This window comes from Protopterus annectens, chromosome 1.part0 (genome assembly GCF_019279795.1).
Source record: "Protopterus annectens isolate FY-2018-M chromosome 1.part0, PAN1.0, whole genome shotgun sequence".
Taxonomy (NCBI): domain Eukaryota; kingdom Metazoa; phylum Chordata; order Ceratodontiformes; family Protopteridae; genus Protopterus; species Protopterus annectens.
The window spans coordinates 28,888,678-28,914,438 of record NC_056725.1 but is presented as its reverse complement, the minus strand read 5'-3'; the positions used below and the strand labels follow the sequence as shown (position 1 = coordinate 28,914,438).

General features: G+C 41.2%; 1 protein-coding gene across 1 annotated transcript in view; it reads left to right on the top strand.

Moving 5' to 3' along the window:
• PAK4 (p21 (RAC1) activated kinase 4) overlaps positions 1 to 25,761 on the top strand; it is a gene marked incomplete in the record, with an annotated part of 2,042,725 nt that overhangs the window by 1,830,325 nt on the left and 186,639 nt on the right.

Here is a 25,761-nt window from a genome sequence, read left to right as displayed (position 1 = left end):
AAATTACTGTTTACATGTTTTTGGATTTGTGTTCTTCATGCACACTGTATATTTCTTGGCCATTTAACAATAAATAGCATTTAGCTTTCCATGTTTTCGTATAGTTTCCTCTAATTTCTATTTATTCCATTTTTCACTTGTATCTTCTTGCTTGTCTGCCAGCCATTATTTCTCCAGGTCCTCTGACTTCTTAATTCTGATTGCCTTTTGTGCATAGTTGACATGCTTTCCTGTGTGATCTTTTTATTTTGGGTATCCCATTCCTTTGCTCCATTTCTAATATTTCATGCTTTATTTCTGCAATGTTTTCGTAGTAGTTATAACATTTACTTCTCTTTTCTGGTTATTACGTTTTGCTGTAGTTAATACAAGGCTTATTATTGTCATGTGATAGCTTGATTCATAGGAAGCCCAGTCCCAGTTTAACTGTAACTTGCTCTGCTTGCTTATTAAATATTTAATATCAGGATTATCATTTTATGAAGTAGCATCTTAAAATTATCTGATTTTGTGCTGGTCCCGAAAATGTTCCCAATTTCTTCTTTTATTCAGTGTGCGTTACCAGTTGTCCTTTACCTTTTGAGAACATCTCTTGGAGCCTGCGTGGAGTGTTTTAATGTCTGTGCAAGCATTCCCATGCAGAGATTCTTACTCTTTTTTAATTCATTGCGTATGTTGATGATATGTACATCTGTCCTTCCATTCACTGGTTGCAGTATTCTTAACCTATGGGATTCACTGCCTTGGGTAGCCCTACGTCCAGTCAGTACATCAAAGCCTAGTTTTGCTTTAAGGTACGCCGAACATCACACATATGCTCTTTGTGGAGTATAGGGTATAAAGGTGACAACCGGACATACCATCAGAACTTTTGTTGCCAGTCCGAACACATATTTTGTTAGTCGATCTGAATGCCTACGCCAGTTCATACACATTTTTGTTCTCCAGTGAATGCCAACATCTTGTTTGCTGATTGCAGATAAGTACCCCATTGGGGGGGTTTGTTTTTTTTTTCTTGGCTTTTTGTTGCTTGGGGGGGGGGGGGTTAATGTCATCCAGGAAGGGTAAATGCTAGTGTGGGAGACATTCCCCATAAAGACTGCAACGATAAGTGTTTGCTTTGCTTAGGAGCTTCTCACAACCATATGACCTGTTCTGTTTGTCAGGCTTTTGTGCCAAAGACCCTGTGTATTAGACTTTATGCTCTGGCTTTCTATCTAGAGAATCAGCATTTTAAGCTACTCGCTAAGCATACAGTGGAGGGAACTTCCTCCTGTGAGAGTCACCCATTAGGGAATAAGGTTCAAAAAATAAGACTGGACTCCCTAACTATTCTGCCTCTGCCCAGTGTTTCTCTTGAGGTCTGTGAGAACTTGGATGCTCGCCTGGCTTTGTTATTTGACTCCTCTGCTGCGACTGGGCTGCAGGCCGGCAAGGATCTGTCTTCAAGCATGTCTGATGAGGCTTTGCAAGCGTCCATTTTGGAGGTTCAGGGGGAACCATGGTTGGTTATTTCTGAGGGGCCTGCGGTGTTCTACAGGATTCTAGTTAGAGAAGTTCCTACTACAGTTATTGAGTGCCGTCCTGGGTCAAAGTCTTTTACGTTTTATAAGGAGGATGTACCTTTAAAAAAAAAAGCTAAACATGTTTCTGCTACCCCCAGGGATCTACAGAGTGAGCGGCAGGCGTTTAATTGGGGTTTGTTTAATACTTTGATGGCATTAAAGCCTCTTCAGGGGGTTTCTGTTCCTGCTCCCCCTTGGTCCTCTACTCCCCTTAAAAGGTCCAGTGAGCATGATTCATTTGTGGAGGAGTCTGATTTTGATGAGGAACCCCTGGCTTTACTCTACCCAGATTCCTTCTCCTTTGTACTGTGGATTAGAAGAGGAAGAGTCTAATGGTCCCGATACTTTTTTGAAGAAATTTCCTCTGGGGACACAATCCCTAGGATGATGGAATTTTTTTTTGAGAATTTATGCTCAGGTCTCTGAAATCCATAAGGGTTACTGCTGCATATGCAATCTCAGAAACCTTCTGCTATCCCTCCTGTTTTGGCTGTTTTTTTTTTTGTAAAGCCTGTAAATCTCCTGATTCTCTGCCCCCTGCTCCTAAGAAGCCTGATAGGTTTTATAGGGTACCTGAGGATTGTAAGTTTTTGTATAAATGTCCTGCTGGTGATCTCTCAGTGGGGTCTGTAGCCTCTGATAAGCCCTTTCAGTTGCTTCCTTTGCCTAAGTTACTGCTTTCTGATAAAGACAGTAGAACCATGGAAAGGCTACATAAGGTTTACAACTCAGCTACTCTGGCCTTTAGGGCTAGTAATTATCAGACCCATATGTCCAAGTATATGTTGGCTGTCCTTTCTCAGGTATGTCCGCTTATTTTTGATCTACCTGACTCTAAGGGTAAAACGTCTCTTCCCTTGCTAGGGACATCCTCTCAAGTCGTTTGTCGTTTTGTAAAGTGTAGTTGTGATGCAGGAGATGCCTCTTCAGGTCTGCTGCTTTTGGTTCTGTAATGATGAGGTATTCTTGGCTTAGACTTCAGTCTTTACCTGACGATATCAAGACTATGTTGATGGATGCTCCTCTTGATAGTAAACATTTGTTTGGGGAAGCTGCTGCTGGTTTAAGTCCCTTCAGGATAAGGGGAAGGCCTTACAGGAACTCAAACATGTGTTTGTCTCTCCTGTGCCTAAATTTCAGAAAACTTCCCAAATAATCCAGCCTTTGTTCACAGGCAGTCTCGGCATCCTACTAAGGGCATAATCCAGCCTTTGTTCACAGGCAGTCTCGGCATCCTACTAAGGGCAGAGAGAGTGGCAAAATGGCTCCTCTTGCTAAGGCTACTCAGACTTCAGGGAAGCAGAATTCTTTCTTTCCTAATAAACCAGGTGCTGTATGACTATCAGTTTTTTCCTAGCCACATTCCTCTTTCTCTTCACATTTCTCTTTCTCTTCTTGTTTGGCTTCAGATTACTCAGGATTCTTGGCTTCTTTCCATTATTCGCCACGGGTGTTTGATGGTCTGGAAGTCTCCCTTTTATAGACATTCCTCAACCTTCTCAGGGACAACTTCTTTTTTTCCTGAGGATTCTTGGCTTCTTTCCATTATTCGCCACGGGTGTTTGATGGTCTGGAAGTCTCCCTTTTATAGACATTCCTCAACCTTCTCAGGAACAACTTATTTTTTTTCCTGAGAGGTACTTCGATACCTTTTGACTCAGGATACTATTCAAGAGGTACCTGTGTCCCAGAGGGGAAGGGGTTTTACTCCATAATGTTTCTAGTGCCCAGAAGAGAGGGCACTTGGAGACCAATACTAGACCCCTCACATCTAATTGCTTTTCTGAAGGTGGCCCGCCTTTCGGATGTTGTCCTTTCAGACTCTTTCCTCTTTTGCTCCCTCAGGCCTATATGGTGTCTGAATCTCAAGGATGCGTATCTCCATATTCCGATCCATCCTCTTTTTCGGGAAGTTTTTGCATTTCTGTGTTGCTTCCTGGTATTTTCGGTTCTCTGCTTTTGCCCTTTGGCCCTTCTACTGCCCCAAGGGTATTCACGAAATGCCTTGCTTCTGTGATTGCTATTTGCAGGCTTCAGGGGATCCAAATGTTTACTTACTTGGTCAACCTGCTAATTCACTCATCTTTTCCAGAGATCCTGTTGTAAAATCTTTATTTTGCCATTTTCCTTCTTCAGAGTCTAGGGTTCACAGTAAACTTCAAAAAGTCTTCTCTGACTCTTTCTCAGGATCATGTCTTTCTGGGTTGCAGGGTTCAGATGGTGCCTATGCTGGCATCCCTACTGCTTCCAAAGGCCTTAACTCTCATTTCCTTCTTCCAGTCTCTTCTTCCTCTGGCTTCTATTGCAGCGAGGGAGTTTGACTGCCCTGGGTTTCATGGCATCCACCATTCCTGTGCTCCATCTGGCAAACCTCTACATGAGAGAGTTTCAGTGGTTTTTGAAGGTTTGTCTTCAACATGCGCATCCTCTAGACTTTGTAGTTCCTCCTCTTCCTTGTCACAAGAAGGAACTTCACTGTGGATCCAGTAGTCTCTAAATCCAGGGCTCCTTTTTCAGCCTCCTCTTCCCTCTCATGAACTTTTCACAGAAGCTTCATATGTGGGCTGGGGAGCAACGCTTGGTTCCCTAAAGATACAGGGGTTGCGGTTGCTGCTTCAGCAGAAAGAGCACATCTGTGTCAGAGATGAGAGCTCTTATACTGGCTGTTCAGACTTTTCATGCTCTCTTCCCTCCAGGGCCTCTCAAGGTTTTCATAGACAATACTACAGTGATATGTTATATAAACAAACGGGGGGAACAAGATCTTAACTTCTTTGCCGGTTGGCACTCCTGGTATGGGATATTGCTGTCAAGTGACTCTTCAGGCAGTTTACATTCATTCATATCAGGATATTGTGGCAGGCACTCTGAGCAGGTCTTTAACTCAATTCAGTGAATGGATACTTCACAGGGATGTGTTTCTGGACATAGTCCTATGGTGGGGTACTTCTCAAGTAGATCTATTTGCCTCCCTTTTGAACAGACAACTTTCTCTGTTTTGTATGACAGTCCCTGGTCCTCTGGTGTGGAAGGTGGATGCCTTGTTCTTTTCTTGGAAGGGGATGTTTCTTTATGCTTTTCCTCCCCCTTCTGTCATTCCAAAAGATCTGTTTAAAATTCAACATCTGATGTTTTTGTTGTGATCTCCTGAGTACTATTATGCTTGGCCTGATATTTTGAGTTTGATCTGTGAACTCTCAGAAAGATGGGTATATGGACTATTGTTTTAGTTAGTTGGATACTGGCACTATGTATATAGTTTTTTTAGTATTAGATGAATTTTTGTATTTGTATTATTGCATAAATTGAAATAAAGAATTTTGAAAAAATTCAACAGGATACTTAATCTTGATGGCAACTCCCTTTTGGCCATGACAGTGTATTGGTTCCTCTTCTGCATTTAGCCAAGAACAATCATCACTAGTTACCTCACAGGGTGGATCTACTCACGCAAGACAAGGGGATGTCTCAACCATCCCTACCTGTCTACTCTTCTGCTGACATTGTGGGTGATAGGATTTTGATTCTGCAGACACCTTTTTTTCTGAGGATTTGCTGAGAGTCCTGTAGGAGGCCAAATATCCCACTAATAGGAAATCCTACTTTCCCAAATGGAAGAGGTTTTCTGTTTGGGGTCTCTGTTGTAACCTGGACCCACTTACTATGCATATTCCTTTGGTTCTCTCCTATTTGTGCGAGTTTCTCAATGCTGGTTTGGCCTATTCTTGTTTTAAGACCCACTTATCAGCTGTCTATGCTTGTCTTTATCTTTTCCTTTAGCTTCTAGTTTTGAGGCTAAACAGTTCCTTAAAGGTGTCCTTCATATTAGACTTCCCAGGAAGCATATTCCTCCCTCCTGGGATTTTAATTTTGTTTTGGAGAAGTTGACTCAGGCTCCCTTTGAGCCTATTGCTTCAGCTTCCTTGTAACATTGTTCTTGGAAGATTGTTCTTTTGTTGGCTCTTCTGCTAGACTGGTATCTGAGCTTCAAGCCGTTATGGGTTGTTATTTCGTAAGGACTGGGTGTCCTTACATACTAATTCTCCTTTTATGCCTAAGGGGGAGTTGTCACTTAATCAGTCTATTCATTTGCCTACTTTTTTCCTCTCTCTGCAGTCTGCTAGTGAGATAGTGCTGCATACTTTGGATGTACATAGACACCTCAAGATTTTAGTTGGATAAGACTAAGGCTAATAGAAAATCTGATTGATTTGTTTATTTTCATCCTAGGTCCTTAAGATTAGCTGTTTCTATGCAAACTATTTCTTGTTGTATTTCAAATGCTATTTCTGTTTGTTGCGCTTTTCATGGTAAGAGCCTTCCTTCTGTAAAGGCTCATTCTACTAGAGCTGTGGCTTCTTCTGGTGCTTTTTTCCAAAGGGCTGGATACTAATTCTGTTCTTGAAGTAGCTACCTGGACGTCTATGCATACTTTTACCAAACATTACAAGCCGGAAGTTATCTGCAGAGCTAGAGCTGGTTTTGCTAGGGCAATTTTTCATGGCTTCTTAGAGGGCTCTACTGCTCCTTCCTCCTACTCCCAAGTTTCTTTTTGAGCTTTGGCACTCCTCCCATAGGTTAAGAAAACTGAAATCAGTGAATTGAAGGACATAGTATAGTTGTGTAAAATCTTACCGCAACAGCATATGTCCTTTACTTCAGTGTTGCAGTATTCCCTTCCTCCCTCTATCCCCCTAGTCCTTTACCTTACTGGATTTACTGGTTATCTCCTGGATTTCCTTTGACTGGTGTTGCTACTGGGGCATTCAGTTCTGAGGATGGTACATCTGGTCGTCACTTTTATGCTCTACACTATGTAAAGAGCATACATGTGACGTTCGGTGTACCTTAAACCAACAGTAGGCTTTGGTGTATTAGCTGGACATTGGGCTACCCATTGCAGGGAATCCCATAGGTTAAGAATACTACAACAGTGAAGGAAAGGACAATATCCTGTTATAGCAAGATTTTACATAACCGTACTTTCTACTGCTCCAAAGTTAAATCTAATCCTATTTTCCTTCTCAGTTTGCTTTCATTTTTCCTAAGTAGCTTTTATTTCTGTCTTGTAGTTTTTGTAACCCCTGCTTACTGATTTTAGTATTCCAGCTTCTCCTATCCTTGGGTCACATGGCTTTTTTTGTTTGATAATTCAGTGATACCTTCTTTTATTTGACCTGCGACCCTCGTCTGTCTTGTTCTATATTGGTGGAACTAAAAGATTATTTAGGACAAGGTTGCAGGAGCACTTAAGAGATATAAAAAATAGGAAAATGGAAAGCCCCATAGCACCTTATATGTCATGTGATAATGGAAATAATGAGTGTTTAAGGGCTACAGTATTGGAAGTTGTGCAAGGATGGGATGATATAGAAGTTAAAATAGACTTCTATACAAAGAAACTGTTTGTATACTTAAATTTGAAACATTGTCACCTAATGGGTTAAACTTGCCTGTTATTCTTGTCAGACTTGATTTAATTCAGAGATGTTCTGATACTTGTTAGTGTACTGCTTGTACATATGGGGTATGTACTGTTTGTCTGTCTGCCATTTTTTCTGTCATAGTAAATTTACTTGTAATGGATTCTAACAGGATTTTAATGTACTGCTTGTGCATTCATGAGGTATGTGTTGAGTGCTCATGCAGTGACAGCTTACCTGACATTTATTTCTGTCAGACGAAGTTTACTTGAGAGGGTCCGCCATAATATAGTCAAATATGAAAATTTGAATTCTACCTTGGATAGCAATTTAGTTTTTGTACCTTCTTCTGCAGACGTTTTCAAAAACTGAAATGAGTGGGGAAAGCTGATCCTGGGAATCTCTGATTTCCAAGAAATTCTCTGCTCCCTTGTCTAACTTTGACAAAATATATATATATATATATATATCAGTTTCACCAGCAAGTTGGTTGGTAGATGTTTAAAAAGTAATGGCAGGAAAGATCCAGAAAGATGACTACATAAGGGACCTTTTGTCAACCCCATCCCACCATGTCAGTCCCTTACTCCTCCTGGAAAGTCGGAATCTCTATTTCCCTCTTCGGCAATAGATTGTTTCAGACAAATGAGTCCTGAATCTGATCTACCTAGGCTACAGATGACAGTGGGAGGAGCTTACCCCTTCTCAAAGAATTCCTCCTCATTCACCAGACCAGACTCTTCTCTTTCCTCCTGTCTTACATTATGTGCTGCCTTAATGGATAATAGATTACCTTTACTTCCTCATTTGAATTTCTTAGTAACCTTAGATTTAAAAGATGCATGTCATTAAATTCCTATTCAAGATTTCAAGTGTTTTATAAGGCTTTGTGTGTCTGGATTATATTATCAGTTCTGTGGACTGTCCACCACTGCAGGAGTGTTCACAAAATGACTAGTTCTTGTGATAGACCGCTGCAGGGTATCCATATGTCACCATTGTTTAAATGTCAGGAATCTCACTTTTGAGTCGGAGATGTCCTACATAGGCTGGAGTTCCAGGAGAGCATTCAAAAGTCTTCACTTCAGCACAAAATGTGTTTCTTCTACAAAACAAAAAATAAATAAATCTAGATCTATTTCTGGGGTTTTCCACTCAGACTTCAGTCTCTTTGAGGAATATCACAGGGTTCTGGATCTCATGGCTTCCATGATTCTCCTACCACCTCTTGCAAGACTCCACATGAGAAAAATATAATTGTATCTGAAATCCCTCTGGTTTCAGCATCAGCACCCACTGACTTTTCAAATTTCAATTCTGGAATTTGTAAAAAGGGGTGGTTTTGTCATGGAGATATCAATTTTCTCAGAATCCATTCTTCCCACTTGCTCCAGAGTAGTCAGTCACAGCAGACACCTCAGATTTTGCTTGTGGAGCAGTATCAATGGGCATAAAAGTGCAGGGTCTGTGCAACAGACAGACCAAAACACACTAACATAAAAGAGATGTTAGTTCTTGTAGCCTATGTAGGACTCACTGATTCATTTGTGGTCCCTAGGTCCCCCAGGACCTCTTCAAGTGAGTACAGCCAGTACCGCAGGAGTTCAGTGGAATAGACAGGGATGTGTTACATAAACAAGTAAGGGGGAATCAGATCTTACCCCCGCTGTGCAGACTAGCCATGTTAGCTTGCTATATAGCTTTACAGCATCTTACTCTATAACTATCTTTTACATTCTGTCACAGCAAAATTGCAAAGCAAGGCCAGAGCAGATCATCCCGAATGGAAATAGATTCAGGGGATCTTCCAAGATTTGATCCATCTGTGGGGAATTCCAAAGGTATAACTTCCTTGCCTCCTCTCTGAACAATCATCTAGCAAAATTCTATTCCAAGATGCCATGCAAAAAGGTCTGGAAGACCGATGCCTTTTCTCCTCCTTGAACAGGAATGTTCCTATCTGCTTTTTCACAATTTACATTGATTTCCAGTGTACTTCTGAAGATTCAGAAGGACTCCCCAAAAATCATTTTGGTGACTCCCTTCTGTCCCAAGCAACAGTGGTTCTCCCTTCTTTTGGAATTGGCCAAGGACAGTTACTACAAGATTCTTTACAGACTGGATATGTTCACACAAGATACGAGTGTTAACATCCCAACACCAAACATCTGCAAATGACTGCTTGGATGATGTGTTGCTAGTACCTTTTAGGCTCGAAGATGGCTGCACACTGATCAACGGCATAACTTCAGCTCTCCCAGTGTGAAAATAGAAACTGAGAAAAAGGAGTGCCATTGAAATTTTTTTGGGGTAAAATTCAGTAAATGACTAGTAAATCCACTACCCAGATGCCAGCAAAGTAGTAGTATGAAAACCTGAAAGAAATTCAACCAGAAAAGGTGAAGAGAAAATACTGTCTGTGAAGGATTCTGCAGTTCAGCAAAAAACAGATCAAGCTTCAGCTTTGGTTCAAAATATCGCTTCCAATAATTTAGAGGGGAAAATCAAATGCACTCAAGAAGTGATTAAACAAAACATTGAAGGGATATGTCATTTCAAACAACAAAAGCCTAAAAAAAAATAAAAACCTTTAACTAGCCATTCAGATTGTGATATGGACAAGTGCCAGCACAGCCAGCTGGAGTTTTGTAAAGAATATGTCCTTTGACATGTGACTCTCCAGCCGACACAAGCATCCTCCAAAAGGGCCTCATAGAAACAGACAACTGGTGCCAGAGCCATGGCCTCAAGCTAAATGCCAAAAAGTGTATAGTCATCCCCTTTGGCAAAAACAAAGTGCCCACAAATTACCACATAGGTGGTAATCCATTAAGTACAGAAGAAGTAATTAGGGACCTGGGGACCCAAGTTGATAGCAATCTCTCATTTGACAACCACGTGGCCAAAGTGGTTAGAAAAACATTTTATATAGCCCACCTAATCATGAAGGGATTCACATCTAGATCAGGGAGGTCATCGTGCCTCTTTACTCATCCCTCATCAGGCCCATAATTGAGTACAATGCCCCTTTTGGGATATACCTTACCAGACACCTGCAGCAACTGGAAAGACCCCAGAAGTACCTCACCAAGAGGATCAAAGGGCTCAAACAGATGCCATATGCTGCCCGGTTAAAGAAACTCCAGCTCTACTCAGTGGCATACCGCCTGTTCAGAGGCGATCTGTGCCTGACGATAAAGCCATGTCCAACCCGAATTAATGGACATGCTGCACCTCAGAAAATCCAAATCCCATCGAGCTACGCCGAGAGACTTGAACCTCAGCACTGAAATAAATAGGACATGCTGGAGGGACAGATTCATAACCCAGAGGCTCCCTTCACTCTGGAATAAAATCCCAGTCCAGGTTAGGCAGAGTCCCTCATTGACTCTCTTCAAGAGGAATCTTGATGAGTGGATGGGAGATCGTAGGTTTACCCCGGGTATCACTTCTGTGTCACTGTTAGACAGAGGCACAGTATACTAACCTCGAAAAAGGGCATAGCAAAATAAATTTAAAATGGGTGGCGAAAGCCAAACACATTCTGGCTAGGCTTATAAATGCCCTAGGGCAGATAGTCTAGTATGAACCTATGAATATCAAACTGATTTATACAAGATGCTTGTCTTACAAATGTTTTATATAACATGTATGTCGTTTGTATATCAAACTTATTTTGTAAAGATGCTTGAGCTGAAAATGTATTTGTGAGCTTTGCTTGTGTTGAAATCTATCAACAGTGCACCCTGCTGAAATGAAGAGAAATGTACATGTATTATTGTAGCTGAATTAAATGGATATGTTTTAATAGAGGATACTGGCACAACAGAAGTCAACTTTAAGAAAAATAAGGAAAATGTAAATGAGCTGTTAAACCATTAAAACGGCATCCAACAGTGCTGAATTAGGACCCAGAGATGATAGGTCTGGGAAAGAGCATTTGTTCATTAGCTCATTGAAAAGATAAGAGGCTCCAGGCACTGCCATAAACATTTGGATGTGTATTGTGGCCGTGTGTGCTAAATTCCTGTCTCAGCTTCAAAGGCGAATATTGTGAGAACCTAGAGACAGGTGACCAGATAAGGTCATTCTGCCAGCCCTTTTGGAAATTATATTTTAGATATTAAAAAGAGAAATCTCAGAGTATTGAGTGTTCTGTTTGGGAAGCCTGACTAGAAAGACCCTCACCCACATCTTGCCTTGCGGTAGTAAGTTACTTAACTAGGGAACAGTAAAATTCTCTTAGATTCAGTCAGGGATATAGTGAAGCTTAGTTTATAGATTGTTTTTATTTATTTGTATGCATCTGCCCATCAGTGTTTCAATATTTTCTGTGATTTGAATTCTGGTTTACAGTAATTATATTCAGTGTTTTCATGCTGTTCTATTATTATTAAATTAAATATATTTATTTTTTTTATTGTAGCTGGTCCTTTTAGAAAGTATTTAACCTTTGAGAGTGTCTGTGTTTATTTGGTGGTACTATGTGGGCCACTCCAGAAGGCCTAGCCGTCTTTGAACTACTACCATTTGTATTAATATTATTATTACACAGTATAATTGGACCCCCTTTATTAAGGCCTCAGAGTAACTGATTATGTAGTATCTAGTGGCGGTGATAACTACCTTATACTCTGAGCAGAAGGGGACATGGCAGGTAAGTCTCTGCCAGCGTTTCCCAGATATATATATATGTGTGTGTGTGTCTGTGTCAGCTACTTGGGGCAGGGATACAAGGCACTGGGTTTGCAGAAAGGGTGGTGAAGGACTTGGCTTGGACCCATCCTTACAGTTGTACCAGTGGGTAGTCTTACTGGGGACCTGTAGGTAGACAGAGAGTGCGTTCATTGTGTGCTCTTAAGGGAAATTGTACTTGATGCAGAGAGGTCTGAGTCTGGAAATACTGAATTTACTCATTTGTATTCCAAGTGCATGTTCCTCTCCAGTGTGAGTGGTAAGGATTCAGGCTCCTTGATTACTGGCCCAGTGTGGGGACTTCACATATTGGTGGCCATCACATATTGGGAGCAGTGGTGGGCATCACACAGATGAACTGATAAAACTGCAAGAATCAGAGGCTGACATGAAGAAAAAGCTGGCTGAATGAGGTTACCCAAGAAGATCTGTTTAAAAAAATAGAGTGAGGAGACAAAGCAAGCAGAGAAAAACAAGATTTTCTGCTGTACCAGAAAAACTGAAAGGAACAGGCTGTTAGTTGTATGAAAGCAAAAACTAAGCAACTGGGTACGTGTTCCACATCAGCATTTAATTGAAAGGGCACATGAAAAAACACCCAAGACATATATAAGTAAAGATGCAGTCATACCAAAAGAAAGGGTTGATTCTGACAAAATTGTGGCAGAAAGGCAAAGTATTAAAAATTGGAGAGAGCAGAGGGTAGAAAATGATTATTCATTGTACACTGGCATATTTAAACCAGATTTATCCCAGCAATCAGGGAATATTGAGAGGCAGGTGTGAGATTCAAGCTGCTGTATGTGGCTGCCTTGTTTTTTTTTTTCCTGGAGGATTGAAGTCTTAACTTTTTATTGCATTTAAAATCATAATTAATTAAATTTGCAAAACAAAACCATCTGTCAAAATCAAAACTATATACAAAGTCCATAGTGAAAATTTACATTAAGCAAAACCATTAAAATTGATGCAGAACAGGAAATAGTTTATCCAACAAAAAGGGAGTCAGCAAGCAGAAGGGGACTCTGCTTCTCATTCTTCTCAGCGTTAAGGTTCATAGTGAGACTTTGAAACTTTTTCTAGTGTTCCAAAGGAAAATGCTTGAGAGACAGAAAAACACAGGGATTTACTAGAAGAATCAGCAGGATCTTTGACTTGAACAAGAGTCTGGTGTTGAGAGATGGAGATAAACATGGAAGACCATCAACTCTAAAATTAGTGAATAAATGGAAAACTAGAAAGCATCTTATGACATTTCTGAAATATATTTTTGCAAGAAAAAGTGGCTGCAAAACACCATACTTTTCTAGACTTTGTTAAAGGAAAACTGCACCCTAGAACTAAAAAAAAACTGATGTGAAATTGTTCTGTCTTGCCATTCATTCCTACAGATGGGTTTGGAGCCGATCCTCGGCTCTGAGTCGGCCTACTACAAAGCTTGAGGTCTTCAAATAGCTCGAGGCCAAGTCCCTATCCCATGATGCACCTAGAGTTAGCTCAGCTCTAGTTTGTTGCTGCAACAGATTGGAGGCTCTCGGTAGCTTAGGCCAGTAAAAACCTTACTTTTCAATATTTTCAAATATTATTGATACTTTTCTTATAAAATGTGGTTGTAGTTAGTTCATTAAGGTCTTATAGCTTTCTTTGTGGTTTCCCTATTCCCTTGGTGTGCTTTTTCATATGTTAATATTTGGTCTCATTTTTCTTAGGCCTAGTTAATCTTTAGTGTTTAAATACTGTTTAAATAGTGACTTTCTGTCACATTTTTTCTTGCTTAGATGGTAACCCTTTGTCACAAGCTTTAAGAGTTTAGTTACTGTGTTTTCTGTAATAAATAGCTTTGTTGCACTTAAATAGTGACTTTCTGCCACAACTTTATAAATTATCTGTTTAGATAAATAGTGTCTGTGTGTGTGACCTGTTAGCCATAGTTGGAAAGCTTGTGTCTTTTTTGTATTTAGCCTGCATTTTTGGAAGGCTTATTGTTATAGTTTATAGTTGTTGGGTGTGTCTAATTTTTTGTCAATGGCTGAGAAGGACAAATACCCTAAATCAGGGTTCAAAAAATGCCCTAAATGTGGGCAGAAAATGTCTGTCACTGACAGTCATGTCAACTGTGTTTACTGTTTAGGAGCATTACATTTGCAAGAAACGTGATCCATATGCCATCCTTTTCTTCTCGGGTTCTCCAAGAGAGAAGGAGGAAACTTATTGATAGGAGTTTATTGAAACCTTCTTTTCAGGAGGCTTTAAGTGACCAGGATGGATCCAGTAAGTCCTCAAAATCTTCCAAGGCTTCCATTGAATCAAAAAAAAAAAAAAAATCTAAAACGTCTGTGACATCGGCTCCACAGGCCTCAGAGCCGACTGTCTTATCTTTTTGGAGCCGGTCCCCGGTTTTGGAATATCCGAAATTCCAAAATCTCCATTGTTACAATCGGTACCACCATCGATCCATTCATCTCAGTCTTCATTAGCCTTTCTGATTTGGAAGTGGATCGTGTGGTGCAGAAGCTTTTGACACACAGTTCTGCAAGACACACAGTTGACATGACTGTCAGTGACAGACATTTTCTGCCCACATTTAGGGCATTTTTTAACCCTGATTTAGGGTGTTTGTCCTAATCAAGGAGCCTTTGCAAAATTTTTAGCAGCTCCGACCCAAGCAGCTTCGGAGCAAAAGACCCTTATGCCAGCTACAACTCTTCCTCCTCCAAGCCTTACCGGTCCTTAGGAGCTGGAGGAGTGGGACTTGTTGATTGCGAAGCCTTTGGAACAGATGCCTGCTCCACTGTCTTTGGCTCCGTTTACTCTGACATCCTCGGCACCAATCGAGGACTCAAGGAGCTGGCACTCTCTGGTCGTGTCCGGGGAGGATAGTCGGACTGTCTTGTCTGTTCCAACTCTGCCTCTCTGGGCTTTGGCTCCTATCTCTGGCTCGGTGCCCACTGTCCTGGTGCCGGGGGTATCGACTGTTTCCTCGGATTCGTCGGTCTCTTCCAGACCTTCTCGGTCCAAACCCAGGACCAACAGACCACCCAGCCTTCAGTCTCAAGGTACTCATAGGCCTAAGCAGTGGGGGGCTCCCCCTTCCATAGCTGGAAGTAGTAAGACTCCCCCCTATGGTAAACTGTCACAATGACTTAACCTTAAACCTTCCAAGCCCTGCTCAACTGACTGCTCATTTAAGGGTGAAGATCGGCCTGCATGCAAAAAACTGGGAACTCATTACCCAAGACAAATGGGTTTTAAATAGTTTCCCAAGGATACAGATTCCACATCCACATCTTACCAACCCCAAATGATTGACCAGACCTACCCCCAAATCCGTAGGCAGAGGCTCAACAGCAGGATGTCCTTCAAGAATGCAACTGCAGTCATAACATGTGGGTTGTCCTGCCTCAGGCAGTCCTCGGTTGCATGTCTATCGGACATCTACATTTATAGTAGGTACAAAACTGTACTTTCTCTCTCTTCTAAGTGTCAGGGCTATTCAACCTGTCCTAGAAGAGGAATGGGGACAAGGTTTTTACTCCAGACTTTTCCTGGTACCCAGAAAAGACAATTCTTGGCATCCTATCCTGGTCCTGTCTATCCTAAACACCTTTTTGGTAATCCCAAAATTCAGAATGCTAACTCTTCATCAGCTGCTTCCCATGCTAGGCAAAAATGTCTGGTTGGCAGCATTGGCTTTAAAGGAAGCTTACCTGCACATCCCAATAAGGGAATCTTGCAGAAAATACCTACACTTCAGAGCAGGCTACATGCACTGTCAGTTCTCTGCACTGCCCTTTGGCTTGTCTACTGTGCCCAGGGTATTCACAAAGTACATAGCTCCAGTCATTGAATTCTGCAGGCAGAGAGATATTCATATATACCCATACCTGGACGATTGTCTAATTCAGGCAGAAAGCCAGGACATACTATTAAATCATCTGGCATTTGTAAAGAAACTGCTAACCTCACTGGGGTACACCATAATGAAAAGAAATCACACCTAGTACCCTGCCAACAAATTGTAATCCTGGGAGCAAGCTTGAATACAACTTCCCAGATGGCCTACCTCACACCAGAGAAACAAGTTTGACAGCCTACTTCAAACTACTGGCCACAAAGACCCAGCTATCTGCAAGGAAAATACTGCAAGCCCTGGGGTTCATGGCCTCCTGCATTCTACTAATTCCATATGCAAGACTGCATATGAGGAAAATACAATGGTATCTAAAAAGCCTATGGTGTCAACATTCTCAGGACCTGGAATCAATGATTCTTATAATTCCTTGTATAATGTCAGAGTTCCTTTGGTAAGCAGATGCCTGCCACCACAACAAGGGAATGCCATTCACTCTACCCCCTGCCACCCAAACCCTAACAACAAATGCAACAGACTATGGATGGGGGGCTCACTTGGCAGGGCAGTGCATTCAGGGCAAATGGAACCTGAGTCAAATGCACCTGGATGTCAATCAAAAAGAAATGTTAGCTATACAGAATTCTCTGACAGCCTTCAAGGACCACATTCTTCCAGGACAATTATTGGTAAAAACGGACAACACCACTGTTACGTGGTACATAAACAAGCAGGGGGGAACCCACTCATACCCTCTCTGCAGACTAGCCATGGCTCTGTGGAACATAGCCTTGAGCTACCAAGTGCACCTACAAGCTCAATTCCTGCCAGGCAAGCTAAATACACTGGCAGACAACCTAAGCAGAAATCTCATGGACCCACATGAGTGGAAACTGGAACCAAAGATATTCAACATTTTGAGAAACAAATGGGGGTGCCCAGGGATGGAGCTGTTTGCCCTCCCCTCAGAACTACCAATTGGACAAATTTTGCACAAGGACTCCCCACAGACAAGCTTGGAAAGTGGATTCCCTGTCCTTCACCTGGGAAAGCCTCTCAGTTTATGCCTTTCCCCCTCTGCCTCTCCTCTTGAAAATTCTACTAAAGATCAAACAGGACAAACCAAGGACAATACTCATTGCACCAGACTGGCCACGTCAACACTGGTACCCCCTCTTGCACAGTATGTCACTACTGGATCCATGGCACCTGCCTCAGACCTCTTCCCTACTGACCCAGCAGGAGGGCCAGATTCTGCAACCCCAGCTTCAAACCCTGAACTTGGCAAGCCTGGCTAATTACCCGAGTTCTCTTATACCAGCCCTCATCAAGCACGTGATGGATATCATTCTGGAGGCAAGGAGGCCTAGTACTAGAAAATCCTATGCTGAAAAATGGAAAAGATTCTGTTCCTGGAGCCAGACTCGGGGGATGAGCACAACATTTACCGCATATTCTTCAATATTAACAGAGATGCTTCACAAGGGCCTTTCCTTCTCTTCTATTAAAATTCATGCCTGAGCCATTTCAGTACATTATAATACTGAGCTACCCCTCTTCTCTCACCCCCTGCTGAAACAATTCCTCAGAGGGGCCAAAAATATAAGACCACCCAGGAGAGACCCTACTCCAGCCTGGGACCTTAACTTTTTGTATTGGAAAAGCTCACTCTACCTACTTTTGAGCCAGCTGCAACTGCAGAGTTGAAATTCCTTTCTTGGAAAACAGCCTTCCTTCTAGCCATCACTTCAGCAAGAAGGGTGTCTGAATTACAGGCCCTCATGGCAGTGGAGCCTTTCATTATCTTCTGTGCGGACAGGGTGTCCCTCAGGACCAATCCTTCCTTTATGCCCAAGGTGGTATCCAGTGTGGCTCTTAATCAGTCCATTCATTTGCCAATCTTCTTTTCTAATCCACAGAACAAAGGGGAATGAATTCTGCACTCCTTGGACGTGCACAGACAACTTAGATTTTACTTGGTCAGGACTAAGCCTCTCAGGAAATCTGAACAGCTGCTAGTTGCCTTTGCTGCAGCAGCAGAGGGGAATGCCATTTCAAAGCAAACCATTTCTAAGTGGATAATCCATTGCATTCATTTCTGCTATAAGCACCATGGAAAACCTACCCCACAGGGGATAAGACCCCATTCCACCAGGGCTGCATCTACTTCTATAGCCTTTCTCAGAGGTGTTCCTACCAGGGACATTCTAGAAGCTGCTACCTGGAGTTCTGTACATACCTTCACCAAGCATTACCACTTGCCAATTTTTTTAAATCCAGAGCTGGTTTTGCCACTGCAGTCTTGCAGTGCCTAATAGCTGGTCCTAATGCTCTCTGTTTGCCTCCTCCCTTCCTTAGCTTTGGGAATCTACCCAAATGTAATGACTGCAACAGTGAAACACGAAGAACATAATACATTTGTGTATATTTACCATAAATGTAGATGTTAGAGTGTATTCACTGTTGCAGTCCTGGTTACCCTCTCTCCAGCCCCTTGACGTCTATTGACTATACCTCTCTCCTTGCTTACTATACTTAAGCTTTCTGGTGTGTTTGCTTTTTGTTGGAGGTGTAACTTTGTATATAATTGCTTCCCATTATAGGGTCACCTGACATCTGGACAAGAAAAACTGATGTAATGGCATCAGCTGCATGCTTTATACCCCTAACTACCTGACGTCATGGAAGAAGAGACCGCAACCGATGCAGGACCCAAGACTTTGATAATCTGGCCGACTGAGGGCTACCTGCAAGCAGATAACCCAAATGTAATGACTGCCACAGTGAATACACTCGAACATCTACATTTATGGTAAGTGTACACAGCTGTACTTTTTACCCCTTCCAGTGGCCACAGTGACCACGGATGCTTCCCTGATAGGGTGGGGGGGGGGGGGCATTTTCAGGGAAGAAAAGCCCAAGGCACATGGACCAGTCAAGAGACACACCTGCATATCAGTGTCCTAGAGATGAGAGCAGTACTTTTGGCGTTGCAGTACTTCCAGGACTCTCTTCCTCTGGGAACGATTGCGATTTAGACAAACATATCAGTAGTCTGGTACTTGACAAAGCAAGGAGGAACCAGGTCATATCCTCTTTGTCGCGAGGCCTTTAGAGTATGGCAGTGGGCTATATCTGCCCATCACTATCTGTTAGCAACACACATCCCGGAGAAATCCAGCATGATGATAGACAAGCTGAGCAGAGCAATTTTGTTGCCCCACGAGTGGTCCCTCAAGAAAGAAATAGCGGACAGGATATTCTGCAGGTGGGGCCAGCCTTGCTGCGACCTTTTTGCCAGTCACATGAACACGAAATGTAGAAGCTATTTTGCCCTGATTCCCCCTCTGGGAGAAGCCCCAAGGAATTCACGATTGGCCTCCGGGTCTCCTCTATGCATTTCCACCAATCCCATTGATACCCAAGGTTCTACAGAAAGCAAAAACCCTGGGAAGGACCATTATTCTAATAACCCCTCATTGGCCTCATCAGATTTGGTTTCCCTTCCTTCGACTTCATCTTTTTGAGGACTCTTGGATTCTGGACCCAGTTCCAGACCTTCTGACGCACTCGTCGGGGGAACTTCATCCCTCTCTGCAGTCCCTAAACCTGTCATCTTGGCTGCTCCAATTCCCATCATAGCCAGGTTCCATAACCTTTCCAATGAGACGACACAAATTCTCTTATCTTCTCATAAATCTTCTACGAGGAAGCTATAACTTAGCAAATGGAAAACATTTTCTATATGTGCCTCTAAAAACAATATTGATCCTTACCAAGCCCCTGTGTCCTCCATTTTAGAGTTCTCGACTATGATTTTCAACAAAGGAGCTGCAGCAGCAACAGTTCATGTTCAACTTGCTGCCATTTCTAATTTTCATCTTTGATTTGAAGGATTGACTATTATCTCTCACAAATTATCCAAAGCCTTTCTTAAAGGGACCTTCCATTTCAGACCACCTGTGAAATCTCCCTATTCCCCATGGAATCTCAGTTTTATGCTTTCCCGCATTATTCTCCCTCCATTTGAATCAGCTTCCTCATGTGACCTAAAATTTATGTCATGGAAGACTAGCTTTTTAGTAGCTATTACTTCTGCCCGCAGAGTGTCCGAGCTTCAAACATTGTCCATTAAGCCTCCTTATCTGATTTTCCATGCTGACAGTCTCTCACTTCGAACAAACCCCTCCTTTTTGCCTAAGGTTTGCACTGAAACTAATCTTACTCAAATTATTGATTTGCCAGTTTTCTTCCCCAATCACTCCAACAATCTAAAATGCATGCTGCACAAACTTGATGTTCACAGACAGCTCAGATCCTACTTGGATAGAGCAAATGGTTTTAGGAAATCTGAACAGCTTTTTGTTTCCTTTTCAGACTCCAGGATAGGTATGCCAGTGGCCAAAACAACTCTGTCAAAGTGATTATCTGATTGTATCACATTTGCTTATTCAGCTGCCAATATGCCCTTACAACACAAAATTAAGGCTCACTCAACCAGAGCAGTGTCTACATCCTCTGCTTTTTCTGCCAGACTTCTTCTTGATAATATTTGTGCAGCAGCTACTTGGTCAAGACCTCATACCTTTATCACTCATTACAAAGTTGACAGGGCCGCCTCCGGATCCACTGTCCTGAAAAATATACTCAAATTCAAAGTTACTTCCTTATGTCTGGCATGAGTCATACAAAGTATTATGAGAAAGAGAAAGGGTTGAGGGAGAACAAGATCACGTTGATACATCAAGCCCCATTGGTAGCCATGTTGTGGAAAACAGGCTAAAATTACAAATAAAGCACTTAGAATGATTTTGAGGTGTTAAAATAGGTCAGGAAACAAAGATAGAGTGAATTTTTTTTTTTTTTAGTCCTAGGGTGGAGTTTTCCTATAAACTTGTAGGTAGACTGTAAAGCATATATCCCACTTTATATCATTCATTTTTAGAAGGATGCTAAAAGGGGGAGACATATCTTAAGTAAAACAGTTTTTGTTATTATTTGTATAAAACATTTCAGGTTATAAATTGCATGCTATATACAGTAAAACAGTTTTGTGAAGTGTGAGTAAGGGGTATTTTAAATGTGAGGGGAGTCTTTTTGGTGACTGGTGTGTGTGTGTTAAAGATGTTAAAGTAAGTTTTTAGTTGCAAGAAACATGGGTTTTACTGTATAACAAGAAAAAAGGCTGGGCAAAAGCAAGTTTAATGTTCATGTGCTGTAATCTTGTGCTGCTGGTGTGGGGGGGAGGGTGTAAATGTGCACTGATTTTATATAGAATTAGGATATTTTATCTTTTTATTTTACAAAGATGAAAGTCTAGATTACTACCTTTGGTTTAAGCCGTAAATTTTGTAAACATGTAAGCTTTAAAAATAAGACAAAATTAAGAAAGCAATGAAAATGCTAAGCTTCTCACAACTGCAAAGATATTAGCTTGTTTGTTTTCCACTGGCAAATGTTTAGTGGAGTCTAGATGTCTGTATCTGAGGACAGCTGTGCATTATTTTTTGAGTGAAATTTAGAGAGACTCATTGCTGAATACATTTCCATGGAGACAAGCTCTCTGTAGGTGAAAGCTGTTAATCTTGTGATTTCTGAGTATTTGTTGAGGGAGACGCAGAATTTAAACATACAGTGGCAAAAAGTGAAAAGATTGTTACCTCTAACTTCCCATAGTTTCAAACAATCTCCCTAGCACCCTTAATACTTTAATGCAGGTAATGTTTTATGAAAGTTGCTTTTTTTATATATGGGAGGGGAAGAGAGTCCTGTGTACTCAATCTGGTGAACTTCTTTGAGAAGGTCACCAAAGCAGTGAATGAGAACAAAATGTTTCACACTACCTGCTTTGACTTGGTAAAGGTGTTTGACACAATGCCCCACTCAGGCATTGTTGACAAACTCAAGAGGTTATGTATAAACCCTCATATCACTAGGTGGACAATCAGCTGGCTCACAGACAGGACCCAGGAAGTTAGAATTGGTGAGGCCAGTCATAAGCAGAGTCCCTCAGTGATTGGGACTGGGACTGCTCTTTTTTGGCATTTACTTTTCTTAAGTCAAGGTCAATGCAGTGGCCTCTGGCTGACTAAATTTGCAGGTGATTACACATTAGGAGCAGTTATAGAATTCCCCCACTGACACAAATGTTCTCCAGGAAGGGCTGACACAACTAACTGGTGTCAGAGCCATGGACTAAAATGAAATGCCAAGAAATGTATAATAGTATCCTTTGGGAAGTCATCCACCCTGGTAACTATCATATTGACAACAGACCCTTAAGAGCTGACCCAGTAGTCGGGGGCTTGGGAACTCACAAAAGACAGTAATATAGCCTGTGGTTATCACGTGTCTGTAGTAGTGAAGAAATCATTTTATGTTGTGCAACTTGTAAACAAAGGTTTGGCATCTAGGTCCAAGGAAGTCATTGTTACACTGTATTTGTTGTTCATCAGACCTACCATTGAGTACCATACCTCTCAACCTGTTGCTGCAAGAAATCGGGGCAAAGGCTAAAATAATGGAGGTCAAAGACCCCAAAATAGGGACAGATTTTAAATATTGCTCCTATAATTTTCAAAAGTAGCTAGAATAACAGTTGTTGTGTTAGCATGCATTTTTTGAAGGCTGTAAAGTCTGAAACTCAAATGTCTCATTATTTAGTGACTAATCCTCAGTGATTTGCCTGAAAACCACAAATGTAATGAGAAACAGACAAAAAAGTTGAGGCAGAAAGTTGGATAGTTGAGAGGTATGTTGAGTACAGTGTCACTTTTGATATGTACCTAACCAGGCATATCCAACAATTGGAACGTCCACAGAGGTTCCTCACTAAAATAATACAGGGTGTAAGTAACATGTCCTATGCATTCTGCCTCAAGACCATATTCCTATATTCTGTCTCCTACAGGCTGTTGATGGGAAGTCTATGCCTGGCATGCAGGGCATTGTCAGACCCCACCCTGCCGGACCTTCTCCATATCACAAAACAAACAGCACCAGAATTACCCATTCTAAAGACTTAAAACTTGCCAGTGGTATAAATAGAACCTGCTGGAGAGACAGGTATGTATCCCAGAGGCAACTACTTCTCTAGAGCAGGCTTCCCATCCATGTGAAGCAGAGTTCCCAACTAACCCAATTCAAGTGTAATGTGGACAATTGGATGGGGAACAGAAAACTCATCCGTGGTTTGACACACGTCTCTAAAGGACAAAGTCATTCTGTAAATGGTTTCATCTCCTAGACCCCCTGCTTGTAAATGTTTCATCACCCAAGGTCCTGCTTACAGTTATGGGTACAAGAACTTGTCAGTGCTTTGGGATGTATGGTTAAGCTTAAAATGGCCCTTGAGGCTAGCTTAGTAAACAATTATGAACTTATAAGAAAATATGAGACAGCAATCAGTGTAAAAGAGAGCACAGTCTGTAGCATGTGAATTAGCATGTGTAACCTTAAATCTGGTGGTGTTAATCTTCATTCATTCCTTACTGATGGGTGTCAAGTTCCGTCCTCGGAATCGAGTCAGCCTTGTAACAAGCTTGTGCAAGTCAAATAACTCTTGAGCTAAGTTTTATCCACAGTGCTCTTCTCCCTGTTACTTCAGATCTCATTTGTTGCATTGCCTAAAGCTGTGTCAAGCCAGCTCTTAGCTAAGTACTTTGGAAATTTTTCAAATTACTTGTTGTTCTCCTGATATTTTCTTTCCCTATCTTAGCGTTATTTACCCACTGTCTTACTGTTAGTGTGTTTATTGTTGCTGCTGTGTTTTCTTACCGTTTAGTAGGTAGTCTTTAATACCATCGTAGGTATAGGCCCTTTCCCACTACCCTTGAGGTAAAAAAAAAAAAAAAAAAAAAAAATCTCTGCTACAACTTCTGTGTTTGTTGTATTTTTTGATAGTTGTTAAGTTTTATCCAAAGACACACCCCCGCACGTTAAGGTTGATGCACAGGCCCGAAATTCTTAAGTATACATCAAAAAACAAGGTCAGAACCATGTAAGCATATCCAACCTTCTTTTATTGTGGCAACACCATCAATTTCAGACCGGTTTCGGCAACATTGCCTTCTTCAGTGATAAATAAAAAAGCATCAGTCACCAGTACTTATACCATGATTAAGCATCATTACATCATCAGGCATCAACACTTAAAGCAACACCAACTTAATTTGACAGAACTGTAGTCATACACATATATTACATATGGTCATTAAGCCCTGGAGAGAACAAACACCGAAGTTTAATGATCCAACCCTTCTCCTTTTTATTTAGTATTGCATGCCATCCCAATTTATTTTTCCTGTCCCCCCCCAAATTCTGTCAATAACCATAAAGTGAAACTTGGCATTATTACGTTTGTGTATGTTTATACAGTGCATTTGAAATACGTTTGTTACGAATATCACCAAGGTGTTCCGATATACGAACACGCATAGTTCTTGAGGTCTGCTCAACATAAAAGGCAGCACATGAACAAATCACTAAATATATCAGCCAGTCTGACCCACAATTTGCAAAAAAAATCTGAACTAGTATTCTTACTGGAAAACTGTTTTGTTTTTAACATATGTTTATACAATGAGCAATGCCCATATGGAAATAACCTAAAAACTTTTTCACCAGTTAAAGTACATTGTTGTCCTTTATCTTGATTCCCATTACCCCATTTATAGTGGTTGAATTGAGAACCTAACGTTCATCCTCTTCTATATGAAAATTGGCATTTTGGCATAAGTAAACTAGAAAGTTCCTCATTCGCTAACAAGATATTCCAATTGTTAATGACCTCCCTAACAATGTTAATATTCCTACCATATGTAATGACAAACCTGATAGCATTCTCATCCTCCTGCTTTTTGTCATGATATTTCAGTGTTTCAGGCTTATTTCGACTAGCTACCCATTTTTTGGCTGACCTGATGTTGTTAGGTTGGTACCCCCTAACCAAAAACCTTTTTGTGAGGTCATCCTCAAAATATTGATAGCTATCTGGAGAGGAACAAATTCTTTTCACCCTTAGAAATTGAGACTGTGGTATGTTTTCTGTAATATGGCGGGGATGTAAACTAGTAGCAAATAAATTATTATACTGTGGATATTTGCGACACATCTTGGATGCCAACATATTATCATTATTTCTTGTAACTGTCACATCCAAAAAATTTGTCTGCTGTATATCCGCATTCGGGGTAAATTCTATTCCCCACTTGCTTTAGTTCAAATATTGAACAAGCTCTAACAAATATTCTTCACCCCCACACCAAATTAACCAACAGTCATTGAGAAATCTTCTCCAGATATCTATCTCAAAGAAATATTATGTAAATCATCATATATAAACAAATCCTCTAAGTAGCCCATAAACAGATCAGCATATATGGGGGCAAAAGATGCCGACATTGCTGTTCCCTGGACCTGCCAATACCAATCCCCTTGGAAATATGTAACATTTTTTGTCAACACATGTTCCACCATACACAGTAACAAAGTGTTGAAACGTGGAGGATAAATACCCGCTTTCTCTAACCAATATTTGACAGCTTCTAATCCACCCCAGTGCAGAATACTTGTATATAATGCTGTCACATCTAGTGTGCACAGTAGCCAATGTGATTCCAACTGGGAATTCTCTGTAATTGTCAAGAATTCCGTCGTGTCTTGAATTCTAGATCTAACTACCTTTAATAATGGCTGCAGATGTTCTGTTAAAGATCCTATACCGGACACTTTCGGCCTGCCAGGTGGTTTCTCTAAATTTGTATGAATCTTGGGCAACAAATAAAGGATTTGCTTCTGTAGGGTCATCCACTATTAAATGTTGTTTAGTCTGTGATGAGATCACTGCCTCATCGCATGCCAAATCCAAAAAAGTATCAATCTCTTTCTTGAAACGAAAAGTAGGGTTGAATGGCATGGGCATATAATGTCTCGCATCCCTTAACTGTCTGTAAACTTCTGAAAACACAAACGGTTCACCACTACAGCCAGAACGAAATAACAGGAACGCAATTTATTTAATAACAAAAACAGCGTTTTCGCTTCCAGAAAACCAGAAGCTTCATCAGCATTTGAAAAGCTTAAAGGCTCGTACATTTAAAACATAGTGGGTGGCGCTCATTGACGTCATCACCCCCATCACAACAATATTGCTTAAAAGGGCAATATAAAAAGGCAACATAAAAAAGAGTGAGTGTTTAAAATACATTTATGTACACTATTAAAAGTG